General features: G+C 45.9%; 1 protein-coding gene across 13 annotated transcripts in view; it reads right to left on the reverse strand.

Annotated features, from left to right (window-relative positions):
* The window catches only part of DTNB (dystrobrevin beta), a 141671-nt gene that overhangs the window by 12773 nt on the left and 114745 nt on the right, over positions 1–14153 (reverse strand). Inside the window, exon 15 of one of the 13 annotated variants that reach the window (XR_014881694.1) lies at positions 7330–7459. The exons of the other annotated variants lie outside the window; for them this stretch is intronic. The gene's annotated coding sequence lies outside the window, so the exon portion shown is untranslated. The remainder of the gene's footprint in view (positions 1–7329; positions 7460–14153) is intronic. 13 annotated transcript variants of the gene reach the window in all.

A 14153-nucleotide genomic window follows, 5' to 3' on the forward strand; every position in this document is an offset into this window, starting at 1 on the left:
GGTGCAGATCGCCTTCGTGGGGCTCTCAGGCAGTGAATCACAGAATTGTGGAATTACTGAGGTTGGAGAAGACCTCGAAGGTCCCCAAGTCCAACCCCAGCCCACCCCACCATGCCCGCTGCCCTCAGTGCCACGTCCCCACGGTTCTGGAACACCTCTAGGTTTGGTGATCCCACCACCGCCCTGGGCAGCTGTGTCACTGCATCACCGCTCTTTATGAGAAGAAATGTTTCCTAATGTCCAACCTGAAATTCTCTAATTCCAGACAAAATAAAACGATTCTACATATCGATCTCACTCTTCTTGTACTTTATACAGCAAACGTAGTCTCATGCATGCTTGGGTGTTTCCACTCCCATGGAAGAATTACATGTGTGGAAAAATGGTGCATGACCTTTAGGCAACATTTGTGATGCATAACCATACAGCAAAGAGAAAGGAGAACATGTGAGCTGTCTGTATGCTGCTGTTGTTTGCTAACCACGAGCATGATTTGGGAAAACCAGAAACCAGCAATGGGGCCGTACAGCTCGGTGTCCTAGAAAGCAGATTATTGACTGAGAAAGCAAGAAAGACAGACATCTGGTGCACGCAGACACATGCGGAAGCGGAAGGGAAGAGCTGAGGAGTCCCCCCAGCACGGGCGGTCGTAATGTGAACCGCAGGTGCCGGGCTGGGCCCCATAGGAGGAAGCGGTGGGCGGACGCGTGGGCAGGGGACGGGGATGGAGGAGGCACGGACAGATAATGGATGAGCTCAGGAGCTGTTCCCGAGGCGGAATGGGAAAGCAATAAATCACTCCTACAGCCTTCCTCCTCCTCCAAAGGCTGAAGGAAGGAACAGGGCAGGTCGTAAATACTGAGCTGAAGCTGCTCTGAGGTTGTCGAAGTGAACCCAACGCAGGGCGCACAGCAATGTGTGCACAGGAAGCTCTGGGGTTCGTTGCAGAAGAACTGTGAACAGGCTTTTAAGTTCCTCTCTGATGCAGTTGGGTTATGGGAAGAAGAGTGCGATGTTAAGCATCCTGAAATACTTCTGGAAACGGGATGCAGAAGATGGATTTCCATTGATAAAGACGGCCAAGGAAAGCCCTGACCCAGCTCCTGAAAGGTTTGGGAGCTGACTCGGATGGACTGGCCCCAGTTTATCAAGACTTGCATACAGCAGCTCTGAGGTTTAACCTGAAAAACCCTAAAAATCTCATGAAAAAAAAAACAGCTCTAGGCTTTGCATCAGAACAAGGGTGTGGGAAGAAGGGACGGTAACATCTCTCATTGAATGGAAAAGGGCCTCCGGAGGTGTCTGCTCCAACCGCCGTACCCATCAGCGGTTCTGCTTCCAGGGAAGCTGGGGTAGATGACCCCAGAAGGACCCACGTTTGTTTGTATGATTCTGTGATCCTACCGAGAAACTAAGAACATTTGCTTTGCAAGGAATTTACGTCGACTTTAATGTGCTTTATCGTCTAACATATTCCTGTGAATAGATTAAAATAAAAGAGATCTCGTGTACCTATAAAAAGCTAACGTTTTCTTAGAGAAGCGATTTAGACAAGTAAACAACTCATCATGCCCCAAATAACTAACTCCAGAAAACGCTGCAGAAATGGATCAGAAATGAAAAGAACGTAAATGCATGGCCTACAACACTCATTTTTTGTTCTGTATCTTCGCTGTAGGAAATTAAGGAAATCAGACAATGTCAAACGGCATCCGAGAAAAAGCAGGAATCTTCATTAGAAAGTGAAATAGGAACAGGCTTTTCATCTGCATATCATGCATGTTCACTTTCTAACTTGCATTTTCTATAAAAGAGGGGAAATTTAGGATATATGGAAATTCTTCATGCAGAGGGTGATGAGGCCCTGGCACTGCCCAGAGCTGTGGGTGTCCCATCCCTGGAGGTGCCTGAGGCAGTGGATGAGCCCTGAGCAGCCTGAGCTGCTGGGGAGCACCCAGCCCACAGCACAGGTGAGGCTGGGGGGGCTGTAAGGTCCCTTCCAACCCAACCATTCCATGGCTCTCTGATCTTTAAGGTCCCTTCCAACCCAACTATTCTGTGATTCTATGATACCATCTTCTTTTCTGCTCTTATTTAAGAACTACACGGCAGCCCTTGAGACTGATCTTTTCAGGATAATTCCCAAGGCCCATGCTGAGTGACTTCTACCACAGCTTGCCCTGCCCCGGATTTCCACTGCTTGTAGCCTGCAGGCCCCATCCATCCCCTTCATTTCAACAAAAAGCTGTCAAGTCGGAAATCAAGTTGCACTCTCCACGGATGTATAGGTCACCCGCCTAGCCTACATCATCTATGTTTAGAATTTCACACATATACAATCCAAACGCTGCAGTGCCCTTGCATTCCTTTGCTCATTTTGGGGCTGAGCCAATGCAATAAGTAGTGTCGGAAAGCCTGAAAGCAATGAGCTGAGACGCTCCCTGCACCGGGGTTAATTTTGTTTAGAAACGCCCTGAAATATTGGGGAAATTTATGAGTGCTGAAGAGTGCAAATATTTTATTAAAGTGAATATTATGGACTACCACAGGCAGGTTAATGAGTAACCCTTGACAAAAGAATCAAGCTCACTCATAAAAGTCATTCTTTGGGTTTTTTTTTAAGTTTTTATCCTGTGAGTGGATGCCAGACAACTGGTTTGCTGCAAACAGGCCCTTGCCATGTAAGTGCAGGTGTTCCGGGAAAGTGGAGATGTGGTGGCCAGTGGGCATGGTGGGATGGGCTGGAGATGGACTTATGATCTCAGACATCTTTTCCAATCTGAATGATTCTGTGGTTCTTTGAGTGGTCATGGTCATCATGATGGGTTGATGACCACAGAGATCTCGATGAGCTTCATGGCTCTGATTCCATGATTTGACTTCTTCACCTTGGGAAGATGACAAGTTTTACAGACGAGGCTCAGTAAAAAGACAACTGAAATTACCCATCCAAAGGGCACTTGATCGATGCTTCCTCGGCCAGGAATCCCCCACAACTGTGAACTTGTTAACAAGCTCCTGTGGGGCTGGTGGTGGCCTGGGCTCAGCCTTGGGCTGCCTGGGCCCTTCCATTCACCCCACTCCTGCATCAATAAGCAGTGTGCGATGTCAGGCACTTTTGTACAGGTTAGAACTAATGAAAGCTGCTATTTACAAAGGTAAGGTGCTGAGATAGGAGGCTACTTGCTGACACAGGCCTGACATGAACAGAATCACAAAAAACGCAGCTGTAAGGAGACAGACCACTCACCATTCACTCTACAGCTGGACCGGCTCTCAAAAATCCCTTCCTGACAGATGTTTATCCAACATGCTCTCACAAACCTCTTCATTCACATTTTCCTAAGGCCTAAATGAAATTCCTAAATGAAGTTTTCAGCACTGAAACCTCCGCTCCTCGGGATGAGGATGGCAGTGCTTCCTTTCTCCTTGGGTTGATCGCCTGTGTACTCAAAGATTTCCAAAACCTGCTCTCAGTCCCCTCTGCTCTCGAGTAAAAACACAATTTCTTCACTTTTTTTCCTTCTCCAAATATTCCTGCAATTTTTCAGGATCATTTTGAATTCTCAACACGCTCTCTGAAGCCCTTGCAATCTTCTCCTGTTTGATGCCATGAGCAAATCCAAGTCCCTTGCAGGAAGACTGAACAGTAATTAATTCAGGGCAGAAATAATGAACTATAGAGGAATTTCAATTTACACGTCTCTCTATTCTAACAGGAAAACCTTGACAAGTGACCTTGGAGAAAACTTCCGCAACCAAAGCTGTAGCTGCTGTTGCATGAGGCTCACCAGCTCCGTGCTGTTTCGATGCTACAGAAAGAAGGATTTGTTCTGGAGTTACCTGCAGCACTGCAGAGGAGAACTACAACAGCAATGCTTTTTTCTAACACAGATGTACCTGAATTGTTTTAATCTGTGATGTAAACTAGAATCCCATCAAGCTAATTTGGCACAGGGCCTTGTCCTCACCTTTTGTAGAATCACAGATTCAAAGAATCATTCGGGTTGGAGAAGACCACTAAGATCCCCAAGCCCAACCCCAAGACATCCCACCATGTCCAATCCCCACATCCCTCGTGTTCATTGAACACCCCTAGGGATGGTGAATTCACCACCTCCCTGGGCAGCTGTGCCACTGCTCTTTATGAGAAGAAATTTTTGGACTTGTTGGCTCATATGGATGCAGCCTATCCACATCTCCCTGTAGAACCTTCCTAACTTCAAACAGATCAGCACGTCCTCTGAACTTTGTGTCACCTGCAAACTTACTGAGGATGCAATCAATCCCCTTGTCCAGATGGTCATTAATGACACTCCCCATGGGAAGAAACCAAGTGATGCGAACAGGGACTGCTTGGTTTTGCCATTTGTGGTTTGCTTTCTTGCTGCTACTTGAAAAACTGTTGATGCTAACCAGAAGTGGAGAAAAAAAACTCCTTTAGTGCTACAGGTGAAACCTGTGGTTGAGTTAACGCCATCCCGATCAAAACGTACGCCAAAGATAATTCATCCCTTTTTTCTGCAAATATTCTTTTAGAGAATAAAATAGCGAAAATAATGTTGCTAAGCTCAGGCACCCCACCAATACGTCTTGTTAACCTTATTGCTGTAGGGAAATTAAATTCTACCGTCCTCTGTGGCACATTAGGCCAGGCGATCTGCTTGCACACACTTCCTGCCTCCATTTTATGCATTACAGTAAAATTGACACTCACACAGAGGCACACTACAAAGCTCGTTAGCGCAGCCAGCCATAAAACATGCAGAAATATATATAGGAATACAGACACATATCTACAGAGGGCTCACGGGGAGGGGGAATGCACTGCAAACCCTCCAGCACAGCCCCCAGCCAGCACTGCGCCGGACCCCCGCGTTGCAGCCATGTGCAACCATTGCCCGTGGAATTAGATCAGATGCACACAGACACAGCAACGCCTCGCGGAGCACGGAGCCGGCAGTGAAGCATTATACCCAGTGTTAATTAACAACGGTGGAACGCCCCGGAGCAGCAAATGCTGCAGCACAGGGCAGGACTCATCGCGTCCCGCTGCCAAGCTGGTAGATCTCCAGCCTCAGCGCTATTTCCACTGCTGTTCTGGCAACCTGATTGCATTACTCAGCTCTTTTTCCAATTTGCCTTTTCAGCGTTAATTGTAACGCACAGATAACCCGTTGCTTCAGGGCAACTGCTGTATGCAGCTTCCTCGCTGCCAGGGGATGTGAGTATTTGGTGCTGACTGTGGCAACAACAGCACTGCATCCCATGGAGCTGCAGCACCACTGGATGGAAAAGTCCCTCAGGGTCAAGTCCAATGCTACCAACAAGTTCAACCATTAGGACAACACTACCGAGGGCACTGGGAGGTGAAGAGCAGCAAGGATGATCCTTGCTGTATCACAATAGAAGGAAGGGGGGAGGAGGAAGAGGAAACTCCATTAGGAAAACCCTCATTTTCTCCAGTCCCAGCGCACCGTCTGAGCTCCTCCATTCACGGAACGCTGTTTGTTTTCATTCCTCCCGATCCCCCCAGCTGTGGGATAGAGAGCAGGGATCAGGAAACAATAAAATCTTGGTTACCACACAGAATGCCTTCTTTCTCCTCGCTTCTTTCAAAGCTTGACATTTTTGCTTTCATCCACCATTTCCACAGTCGTGGGGCATGTGCCGTCCCCCCTTCCAGCAGGGCCTCACGCGGGGATTCAGTCCCTGCACTCAATATGTACCAGATTGTTCCCTTCACCGGCCTCGAGTGCTTCCCCACTCCTGCCTGGCTCGCTCTCTCCTTGCAGTGTTCCCAGGGCTCTTACAGTTTCAGTTCCCATACAATCCCCTGGCGGACTTGCATTACAAAGACTAAAAGCAAGTGTTATCTTTCAAAATTATCCGTGCTGTGTTTTCAGCCATCTCAGCTGGCACTCTCACCCCGTTAACTCATCTGCAACCTAACACGGATAGAAAGATTTCCACCTCAGCTATGCTCCGGTGCCCTCCTCCCAAGAAGCCCGCTGGGGGCTCACCCCTCAGCCCCAGCCCTGGGCTGTGCCAGAGGAGAGGCCGTGGCTCTATACAGAGAGCTTGGAGCAAGTGGGGCTGCCAGCAATGCCTGTTCCTCACAGAATCATACAGTTGTTAAGGTTGGAGAAGACCTCTTTTAAGGAAAAGCCAAGAGCATCAAGACCAACCATCAATCCACCCCACCATGCCCACTAACCATGTCCCTAAATAGAATCATAGAATCATTCAGGTTGGAAAAGACCCCTACAATCATCTAGTCTCACCACCAATCCAACTCCACCATGCCCACTGACCTCGGTGCCACTTGGTGCCACAAACTGACACGTCTGTCGAACACTACCAGGGAGACAGACATTACTCAAGTATACACAAAGGGCCCCAGGCCCAATTTCCCAACCATAAAGATGCCCAGGAATGCTCACCCCAGATGAGCATGATCAGAAGGTGGTCTGCAGCTCTGCTTGACTTCCAGCACAATTACACCATGGCAGCAGAGCACTGAGAGCTGTGTTGATCACTGCAGGTTGGACACAGGGGAGAAGTCGCCTGCCCTTAGAAATCTTCCAGGATGTGCATGGAACCAGTCCTCAGCATGGCAGGTTGCTGTGGGATCACCTCGATGAGCAGCAGGAAGGCGATGTGGTGGCATGGTGCCTCCAGGACCACAAAATCATAGAATAGTTTGAGTTGGAGGGGACCTTTAAAGGTCATCTAGTCCAACTCCCCTGTAACGAAGAGTGACTCGATGATCTAAGAGGTCTTTTCCAATCTTAATGATTCTATGATTCTATGCTGTGTGTCAGGAAACAAATCTAGAAGCTGTAACAACTGACACATTGTAGGTGTCCCTGTTCACTGCAGGGGAGTCGGACTGGGTGACCTTTAAAGGTCCCCTCCAACTCAAACGGTTCTATGACTCTGAGAAAGCACATTAAAACACAAAACTCATCCCCTGACATTTTGCTTGTGGAGATCTGTTTCTCCCTCCACATAGGCAGCCTATGGCTTAAGAGAAGAGAAGTGCTGGTAGCTGTTGGCCAGGAAATATGGACTATGATAATGGATGCCACCCAATTAAGGAGCTTAGGGGATAAGTACCAGAACTAATGGGGTTCTGAATACATCCAGCTTTTAAAGTCACTGATTAAATTCTTGGTAGCAAGAATATGAAGCTAAAAATACAGCATATAAACAAGTTTGCACATGAGCTTCTAAGCAGGCAAGGGCATGTGTCTTACAAGAAAGTTGTACACAAACCACAGTTCTAAAAGCCTAAATACTTGACAGACGTTGACAACAAAGAAGTACCTTTGTAATCCTGCACGAGCAGGGAAAAAGCTTCCAAAGCCTGCAACCTCCATCAAGATACACATCTTGAAGCACCAGCTTAATGCATCCAAAGAATAACGTCATGTTGGTCAGCCTGATGGGATAACCACTGCCAAAAAACAACAAAAATACGGGAAGCGAGCATGTGAGATACTGAAAAAATGGCCAGTCCATTTGTGACCATGAGACAGGCACCCAGAATCTCCCAGCTCAGAGCACAGAGACGTTACGTGATACTCAGGATCAAGGAATCTGCCCGAGGCATTGCACAATAACAGGTTACAGGAGATAAACGCAGTGTTTGGTTTTGCTCTCTGTAACAGTTGTCAGCACAGGTCAGCCAGCAAGGCAGGGCCATGATTTGTGGTTATCCGTTGCCATGAAAGAGAGAGAAGAGAAAGATGATCTGCAGGCTGGAGGATGCAAGTGATATGCAATAGATGAATCCTCAAGGATTTGTCTATTTAATATTCTAATTATGCGCACAAAAATAACCACGCTCTAATGAAACTTCCTGATGACATAAAGGTTAGGATGAATCATTAATACAGAAGAAGATCAGAACACTGCAGATCAGGAATGGCTCAGAACAGCAGTGGCATGAAGAAGCCCTGGGAATGCAGATGGGAACTGGAGCTGGGTACCAGGTACACACTTGCCATAAATCACAGTGCTGCTTCCTCCTCTATCAGAAAGAGGAATTCATGGCATAAAGGAGAAAAGAGGGACACACGTTATGTTTTCTAGCTCTGAAAAAGAGAAAATATTATTGCTACATAATCACAGAATATCCTGAGATGGAAGGCAGAAGGCACTCATAAGGAGCACAGAGACCAACTAAGGACAATGGCGTTGTGAAAACCCAGACAGAAAGACACAAAAAATTCTTTGGGTATGCATCCCAAAGTAGGTGCCCAAAGAAGAAACAAAGAAAAATAAATGATGATTAACAATAAAAGCTGGTTGCATCAGCACTTTGCAGAAATTTTGATGGTTGGACTTCGTAAATCTTGGAGGTGTTGTCCAACCTGAATGAGTCTGTGACTGGTCATGGTGGGAATGGGTTGATGGTTGGACGTGGTGATCTTGGACGTCTTTTGCAGTCTTAGTGATCCTATGGTTCTATGTTATGTGCTTGAAATCTTAAATCCAACTCTTTTCCACTTAGGAAAAGTGAAGAGGAAAAGATGTGTGTGGGTAGTAGTGCCCCTCCTTAAGTATTTTTCCTACAGAATACAGAATTCCAGGATCCTGACTACAAAGGATCAGTGAAATAACTGATATAAAGAGTGCTAACCCAATCAAGTATCACAGCAAATGAGGGCTCAGAATGAGATGTTCTTTAAGCAACTGCTTGCTAAGCAGAGAAGTGAAGTTGTGTGGTTTTGTTAGATTTGAATTGGAAAAAGATGATCTTAAAGGTCTCTTCCAACCCAAACGATTCTATGATTCTATGGGTCTGCCAGGGTTCCACAAGGAACACTGTTTGTGCCTAGATGGCTTAGAAATGACAATTCTCTTCTACAGAACAAACCGTGCTTCATTGTGGTGCACCAAGATGAAATGATTGATGCTGGGAAGATTGGTGCTTGTTCTGGGAGCAAGTTTTATAACTTCATTCTGTATAGCATTTTTGCTGTTTAGCACCTTGCTCTCCAAAGGTACTTACCTTAAAGGCAGCAGGTTGGATGACTTGAACCCAAGAGTCCCCAAAGAGCTGCTTGACGAGGTTTTAGGTCTGCTGATATCCATTTTAATAAATCCTGAAGTGAGAGGGAAGCTCCAAGTGATGTATTAGCATTTTCCTCGATAGTATTAAACAGGAAGAGCAGAATGACTGAGTAGTTAAGAGCAGTTAGCTCTTGGAGTCAATAAGTGGGTGTCAACGGTGATGGTAGTGAAATACTTGAGCAAAATAATTCTGGACACTACACTGTGCAACAAAGAGTAAGAAGGAGAAGGTGCTGTGAAGAGAAAAGCCAAACAGAGGCATTATTGCAAGATTTGTAAAGATCGCTGATGGCAGCAGTCTGGGATGCCCCCCCTTCTCAGAGAATCCTAAAGGTAATTAAGAGCTCACTTTGGGCACGTGTACACTCCAGATAAAAATACAGAACAGCAGAGGTGTTTAATCTAGTCAGGAAAGGGAAAATCAAAGCCAGCTGGAAACTGAAGGCATGTACATTCATCCTGGAATGGAGACAACGTGTTTTTCACGGCGTATGATGTGCCGGTGGGGATAAACCACGATAGACACCAATGGACCCTTCATATCATTGTGTTTTATCATAGAACCACAGAATCAAGATTGGAAAAGACCTTAAGATCATCAAGTCCAACTTTAGAGACATTTCTGGCTAAACAAACTACCAAATTTTATCTAGGAAATAGCCTATGAGCTCATCCTCAGAAGCAGGTGTCAAACATCAATGTATTAGCACCATGAAATTCGTATGTGCAACATTTCCTAATAGTTGAGAACCTTTTGCTACGCAAATGTTTTCCAAACATAAAAGTATTCACTGAGAGGTGAATTTACAAGTCTTGAAGATTTTTTATTTTTAAACAAAAATCATTTTCTACATTCAGACAACACAAACTTGGAGTGCATAAACAACAGTCGTAGGGAACAGTGGCATTCCTCAGCAATTCAAATGTTTCAGTCTTTTAAAATAGGCTGCTCTGAGGAAAAAGCATCTGCTTCAAGGAATAGATAAATGACTGAAATCCATTAACAGAGAAAACTGTTTCTTGTAGCACCGTGCAATTACTGAAAAATCTGATTTCTCTGTGCTTGAAACACTTGTGTTGTTCAATAAAGTTTGTGGGAATCTAACCAGAGCTGGTTAGAATCATAGAATGGTCTTGAGTTGGAAGGGACCTTTAAAGGCCATCTTGCCCAACTCCCTGCACTGAACAGGGACACCCACAGCTCCATCAGGTGCTCAGAGCCCTGTCCAATGTGTCTCCTGGGATGCCTGGATCTCCTCTCCAGGCAACCTTAACCTGGCAATTCTCAAGCCAGAAATCCTGCAGACTCAACAAATACCTCAATTTGTGTTACAATATGGGTCATACTTTATCTGACCACTTCTGATGCCAAATCCATGGTGGCAACCAGGTGAGGGAAGAGAAAAGCAATCCTGGATCCAAACTGAGCCCCGGAGATTGGGCTGATGCATGCGGAGAAAGAAAGGAATAGAGCAGTCCCAAGGGGAGAGTGATGTCAGGGTGGTGATGGAAACAGTTACTCAGTGGATGTGAGAATTAATCATTAATTAATGACACTCTGAAAAAGGAGAAAACCCCGGGTGGATTTACAAGGTCGCTCATCTGTTGTTTAAACGTGCGATCGTTGTGTTGGAGAGAAATGTAAAAGCAACCGAGCACTCAGGGCTTCTCTGGCACCATAAAAACATGGCTTGAGGTTTGAATTTGGCAAAAAAAAAAGGGGGAAGCCAATGAAGACCAAATGTGAGCGAGGACAGAAAACTCGGGAAAATACTTAAATTCTTCACGGCTTCCATAATTTCCTGGAATGCTCTCCAAGTATTTTATGCGGTCCTCAAGGATACCAGCGACTGTGCTCGGGAAGCTGTGTTGGTGACAGCAGCCAACACAGGTGTTGCCAGTCTGACCTGCTGCCAGAACCCAGTGCTATGCCGTGCAAGGTGTTGCAACAGGCACGGTTAGCTCAGAAACACAGACCGTGGGCTCTCCCATATAAATTCTAGTGCTGGCTCTGGGACAGAGGCACGGAGCACATCTGAGCCAGTGCAGTATGCAGCCTGCAGTGCAAAAGCAAAGAGCAGCCTGGAATGTGGAAAAATAATGCATTATTCACGAGAGGGATCGGCATTCAGCCTGGAACCAGCAGGGCTGACAAACTGCAGAGATGTTCCAGCAGCTGAACGAGGAAGGTTGCTGCCTACTTGCGCTTGAAAAGTTGAGACATGCAATGACTAAATGTGAGCCCTCTGGCATGCTGTTCTGAGTTGAATCTCAGCTCAAATCTCACCTTTTTGGGGTGTTGCACGAAACTTTCTACCATAGCAGTGGTGGAGCCACTGCGTGATGGCAGTGCAGTCACTGACACCAGGGGCTGGGGACTTCCAGAGGGCACCAATAGTGAGCAAAGACTCACTTGCTCTTCTGGTGCTCCCAGGAATGGACAGCTGCAGCAAGGGAACAGAGGCTCCAGAAAGAGCTTCAAACAGGAGGTGACCTTAGGAGCACAGCCTGCAGGCAAACACAAGCATCAGCTCCACCAGCTGAACCTAGATGTTCTGGTTTATCTACAGTTGACCAATGGTTGACGAGTGGTTGACCATAAGCCAGCAGTTTGCCTTTGTGGCCAGGAAAGCCAATGGTGTTCTGGTTGACCAACAGTTGACCATGAGCCAGCAGCATGCCTCTAATGGCCAAGAAGGCCAACAAGGCCTTGGGGTGCATTGCAGAGAGCATGGCCAGTGGGGCAAGGGAGGTTCTCCTCCATTCTGCTCTTCCCTGGGGAGGCCACATCTGGAGCACCAGCCTGTCCGTCTCTCAGACCCACCCAAATGAAATGTAGAACAATTCTGTGGATGTCTGGGGAATGGTATGTCGCACACAGTCTGGTCACAAAGCTGTTGATGGAATATTATGAATATAAATTCCTGCAGAAAGTGAACAGGATACACTTTTAAAACCCATTTTAGAAATAAGAACAAATACTTATATTGGGTCTGAGAAACACTGCTGTGCTATGATGAGAGCTGAGTTTCTCTGGATAAATCTATCTGTGCTTTTGCAGAAAATGAAAGTTTTGAGATGCCCTTCACTAGTCATCTCCACACTCTCTGAAGCCACGCTTTTATAAATTTTTAAGTAGCAATGGGTAACTTAGCAACTTTCACTACTTCTCTGAAGTGTGCTACCTACAAAATACTCAAGGATTTGTCATCTTTTTTTAACATGCTTGGCTCTTAAAAAAAGCAATAATTAATGCAGATGAGTCGTCTACAAGGCTGGTGGTAGTCCAAGGATTCTGCAAGCACTTTGCAAACAAATAACCTCACCCATGTTAGTAATTACATTATTTGCACGCGAGGGTGCCTTGTAGATGATGGCCTACATGCGGACCGGAGAAGTCAAGGCCAAATTTTAGTCCAGTGGTTGCAGTGGTAATGACCAAGGGCCCTAGCAAAAGAGCACCCCAAACTTTAAGGTATGAAATAGTACAGAGCTAGAAAGGACATTTATAGAATCACAGAATCATTAAGGTTGGAAAAGACCATCTAATCCAATGGTCAACCCACCCCAATCAAGCCCACCTTGGAGGATGCCGAAGTCAAAGCCTTCTGGACAGTCAGGCCTGATTTCTTATCACAAGTATGGTAATTGTACTGTAAACCTATCAAGCACTATGGCAATGGCTTCCCAGGTAGGGAGGTTGGACATGGTGGTGCTCAGAGCTCCTTTTGATTCCTTTACTGTAAGGGTGACAGAGCACTGGAATAGGTTGCCCAGAGAGGTTGTGGTCACAAGGCTGTTGATGGGCTCTTTCTATGAACATATTAAAGACTTGTCTGGATGCCTACCCGTGCGACCTACTGTAGGGTACTGCTTTAGCAGGGAAGTTGGACTCCATGATCTCTTGAGGTTCCTTCCAATTCCTGCTATTTTGTGATTCTATGATCCTTCATCTTTTGCCAGAGGACACTCCTCTGCTCCTTATGCCACTGGGGATGTGTGGCTTGCTGCCTTTCCTGACGATGGCAGTAAGTCTTGGGATCGGACACTGACACTGAAGAGTCTTCCATTGCACCATAGGATTGTCTGTGGTATCACAGATATGGAAATCAAAGGGTTCAGGTCTTCCACATTGAGAAGAAGGAATGCGTGCAAGGATATAACCTACTGCAGGGAAACTGCTTTAGCAGGGGGTTAGACTGGATCATTTTTGAAAGTCCAAGTCCTGCAGCTCTGGGATCCTGTGATATTTGTAATTTGGGCTAGACTGAACCCGACCACTGACATCCAGATTAAAGAGGTCATATGGAGCCCTGAGGGTGATCAGTAGTGGGCGAAAAAATACAGAAATCCTTAAGAGAAATGACTGGATCAAAGAACTCCATGCCCTCATGTCACCAGGAAAGCACTGTTCCCCAGTGCTGTTTGTATGTGTGCCAGTAGCACTGGCGCAACCCAATCAACCAACACTATGTGGATCTAGAATTTTGCAGTTAACTTAATTTGATGAGTTCATTAATGCTGTCAGAAACACAGAATTGAACTATCAGTGTTCTGGAGCACCATCTTATGCTGATCAGTCAAAATACTGAGATTTTCTCTTTTTCTGCTACTTTAATTTACTGTGGGTTTGAGTACATCTACTTTGGGCTTGCAGAATTGAAGAGGTATTTGCAGTAGTGACTAAATCACAAATACAAAACAAGCATTTATCCCCAGAACCGGTATGAGTTACACGACAACGTTAGTAGTTAGAACCACTTTCACTTCGCTTTGATAAATAAAACCTCCAAGAGGTTTCAGTTTGAATGCATCGTGAAAGGCAAAGTGTGCGGCTGGAATGGATATTTCCTACCATCAGGCTCCAAGGTAAGGTTATTTTGATCAGGCACGTTGGACAAATAGATTCCAGGCCCGGCGTTTCATCTCTGCAGCATGGTGTACATTGACTGTATCGATGCACTGTGATTTTTTTGATAGGGGTGTTGTAAATACGTGTTGTCGCAGCACAGAAGCCATCACTCTAATGGCCAACATCACATCTGAGCAAGCAAATATCAAACCTCATCATT

The sequence above is a fragment of the Meleagris gallopavo genome, chromosome 2 (genome assembly GCF_905368555.1).
Source record: "Meleagris gallopavo chromosome 2, MGAL_WU_HG_1.1, whole genome shotgun sequence".
Classification (NCBI taxonomy): domain Eukaryota; kingdom Metazoa; phylum Chordata; class Aves; order Galliformes; family Phasianidae; genus Meleagris; species Meleagris gallopavo.